Here is a 4,350-nt window from a genome sequence, read left to right as displayed (position 1 = left end):
GCCTCGGCGGGTTTAAACTAGTTGAAAACCTCTTCACCACGCATTGATTCCCTTAATATATATCCCAAACTGTACACGGTGTCTGCATAGAGCGAGGACCAGCTGCAACCCGTGTATGCTGTGTCCTCCTAGCTGATCCTCCGAAAAGCACCGAACTGGTATTAGTTTGTAGTTCCTTCCTTGAAATCAAGTCTACTGCTTACTCCGCTGGTACCCTTTCCCAACTATAGTTGGGACGTCCCAGTTCCCAACTTGACACTCAAGTTGGGACCACTGCTGTCATACAGAGATCAGTGGTTGAGACCCGAGTACAATGCAAAGTGAAACGTGTGGGCGGCGGGGGCGCGTGTGCATAATTTATAAGCCTACGTCATAAACCAGGTATGCCGCAAATTGATTTCAGAACCCAGCCAGATAACAAGAAGAAAAAAAAACACATTGCTCCAGATAATAAGAATGAACACAATTACGTCACATGGACTGAACAAAACAGAAAGCGAAACAGTAGCTGTGTAAACCCAAACTGCCGATTAAGGAAAATAGAACTGAGAGAGGACAAAATAAAAATCGGGCAAGAAATTACACAAAAATATGTAGAGGGTCACAACTATATGGTTCATGATGGAGAAAACCCCCTTTGAAATAGTTTTGCTCGAAAGCAGATAGAACTTTATTATGTCCTTTCACAGATATTAGCTCTGAATAGACCTACAATCGAGAAACTGCAAAATCTTGAACAATCAAAATCCGATATTCCGACCTGCCACCACATAATTGGGCGCAGTTTCCCGCCGTGCTGAACTCCCCAAAATTCCGCGAAATTGGAACAAGAGTTCTTCGTAAATAAAAGAAAAGAAGAACAAAAAATAATGAAAAATTATTTGGAAACAGTGCCTTTTATTCGGTATGTTATCCACACGACCAAATCTGAACCGTAAATTTAAGGCCGAGGAGTTCCTATATGGTTACTCGTCGTTTAGTGCTCTCTGGCAACCTGGGTCCGTGACACATTCATTATTATTTTGTTAACATAACAAACACTTCAATAAAAAAATGATAGTTTATAATATTACAATTAGGTACAAAAATAGCTCTGAAACAAATATAATATAATCCTAAAACATAACCCAAACTCAAAAGTGGATTAGAAAATTTGGTCATAAAATTTTGCGGCTACAAATCAATCTATATCACACGTTTTTGTCCCTAAACAAAATTCCTTAATAGCTTCCAGCAAGTTAGTTCTTTTCATAAAATGGCATGCCCATCACAAGATTCAAGCACGGAGCCTCCCTCCATGCTTCAAGGCTGCCACGAAAATGACACCGAAGAACTGGCAGTTTCATCATATAGCTTCGGGAACCCGGCAAACTCCCACAAGGGGATGCCGGGGGAAACAAACAAACAGACAGACAAACAAACAAACTATAGATTTTCTTAAGCCTCATGAGTCATTGCGACCCTGGCTCGTAAAACCACATCAGGTCATGCTTTCGTAAATAGTGTTTTATCAGTTTGCTGTTTATAGATTATAGTAGTGGGATGGACAAACATAATGGTATTATTCTCCTAGCAACTATCAACTTAACCCAATAAGATTGATATCTTCTCAATGAATCGAAACCTGTAAAAAGCCATCTGAAGGCTGTAGTAATAATATTTTAATAAAACAAGTTTACTGTAGTTTTATAATTTTGGTCCCTTTTTGAAACTTTTTCTCTCTAAGGGTGCACCACACTATTAAGGCCGAAATAATAACCATCACATTGAAAGATTGTTTTGGGGCATAATATGCAATTAAAAGATGGTGAGTGTAAATACAAGTTTATCCGAACATGGGGATCTGTGCTTAAAGGCAGTGGACACTATTGGTAAATGTCAAAAGTCTATCCGAACATGGGGATCTGTGCTTAAAGGCAGTGGACACTATTGGTAAATGTCAAAGACTAGCTTTCACAGTTGGTGTACCTCAACATATGCATAACATAACAAACCTGTGAAAATTTGAGCTCAATCGGTCATCGAACTTGCGAGATAATAATGCAAGAAAAAAACACCCTTGTTTCACAAAGTTGTGTGCGTTAAGATGGTTGATTTCAAGACCTCAAGTTCTAAATCTGAGGTCTCGAAATCAAATTCGTGGAAAATTACTTCTTTCTCGAAAACTATTGTACTTCAGAGGGAGCCGTTTCTCACAATGTTTTATACCATCAACCTCTCCCCATTACTCGTCACCAAGAAAGGTTTTATGCTAATAAACATTTTGAGTAATTACCAATAGTGTCCACTGCCTTTAAACTGAGGAACATTTTAAAAGTTAGGCCTTTAAGTTGGTCCTCCTCCGATGGCTTTGGAATTTGAGGAGTGGCCTCATGAAAACAAGCAGAAAGTCTGTTTGAAAAAAAAAATACAAAAATCGGTGTCGATTAATAATGGTTCCCTTTACTGTCAACAAACTGTGCAACTTCTAACAATTTTGTTTGTGTATTTGTTTTAATTCTTTTATTTTATTTCGCATTTTGCACTGATATATAAGCGATTATTTTAGTGGGGTGAAAACCCCGTCTATAATAATGGGACTGTGCAATTCTCGCGCGTATTCGAACTTCGGGGACCATTATGATCCCACCCTTAAGGAGTTTAACGTATAGGCGAGATTTTGTTTGTCAATTATTTTAGTTTAACGTAATCAGTACGTAAACATAAAAAGCTTACGTCACTGTAAGTTGTTCAATGAAATCGTTGTATTATCCAATGCAATCACTGGATCTGAAAATAAAGTATCTGTCTGTATCCTTGCGGATAAAGACAGTGGAAGTATTGCTTCTGGCAACAGAGGGCGGTATACTGAATTTTGATTGCGATTTTTTACTTTGACAAAGCAAAGTTTTCTGACAATTCAATGTGCGTGACCGTGGCACTTTGTGAAGGTGCCACTCCCTTTTTAATCTTTTTAGCGTTTTATTGCAACGTATTTTACTTGCGATTTTGCAGTTTCACGTTTTTTAAGTCAGACCTTATCTCAACATCTTTCTTGTCAAATCATTTGTTCCCATGTATACCGTTGTCTTTTAATTACTAGTTATCTAGGTTTATTATTTAATTGATTCATTTAGTGTTATTTTAAGGGCTCTACATATACAAGCATTATTATGATCGTGCCTCTTCGATAATATTGTCTTTTGCATTTTGTTATGTGTTGTTCAGGATGGAAATTATAAATGTTATAATTATTGAATTTTGATATGATTTCCTTCCATGAGCAGTACCGAGGATTTGGAATTCCCCTATACCTGAGCCTATAAAACTTTCAAACCCACTCAGCCGTCGATTTCACCAAACTCTTTCTCACTTAGGATTAATCTTAGGACTTAGGACGAGTGAAATTCCGTATCCAAAGACGTAGGACGCATTGGTTAGGACGAGTTACTCGTCCCATGGAGGTAGAATTACTCGAGATAGGATTTAATCTTAGCGTCTTGAGAAATCGGCTGCTGGAACAGTTTAAAAACTCGTCTACTTAAAGAATCATTTTGTTGTTTTATTTTTAAATAGTAGATTGTGGAAAAACTTTCTTTGTTTTGATGTTTTTGTACAGCAGCGCGGTGAGCGCCGCTTGCGGCGGATGCCGGTGTCGCATGCAATTATGTCCTCTATGCAATACTATCCGGATGGCATTATTGCATATGTAATAATGGCCGCCGGACGGTTTAGCATATGCAATCGTGTCCACCCGGACGCTGCTGCATAATGCAATTGTGTCCGCCCGGACACATTTGCATATGCAGTTGTGTCCGCCCCCGTGCAAAACCGTCCTTGCAGTAAATTAAACGCCCTTGGTCGACGGAACACGTTCGCCATTTTTGTACAAGCTAAGTGCATGTCATGAATGACATGGGAAATGTTCGGCCTTTGGGTATTCGTTGCAACCATAAAACGTGAATATTCATGCTGCATATACGTAGGTTCAGTGCATGCACGCTCGCTTACGCGCGCACATACATGTACAGTCATGTACATGTCCACCGGACGGTTTTTGCATAGCTCCGGACACGATTGCATATGCAAAAGTGTCCGTAGCGGACAGTATTGCATGGCGGACACAATTGCATCTGACACCGGCGCATCAAAAGTATCCATTACTACTATTATTGAGGGCTATGCAGTTTCAATAAACCTTGAGATCTTGCCCATAAGGCGCTCTATACCCGATCAAACGTAAACAGGCAAGCCTTAATAATGTTAACAAAAGTTTCCTTTGTGTTCTAGGTCGGGACACGCCTGAGTGGTCATTCCATGACCCATTCAACCCCTGTGCAATACACACCCAAATCTATCGCAACAAAAACG

This window comes from Asterias amurensis, chromosome 12 (assembly GCF_032118995.1).
Source record: "Asterias amurensis chromosome 12, ASM3211899v1".
Taxonomy (NCBI): Eukaryota; Metazoa; Echinodermata; class Asteroidea; order Forcipulatida; family Asteriidae; genus Asterias; species Asterias amurensis.
This window is presented reverse-complemented; position numbering follows the sequence as displayed.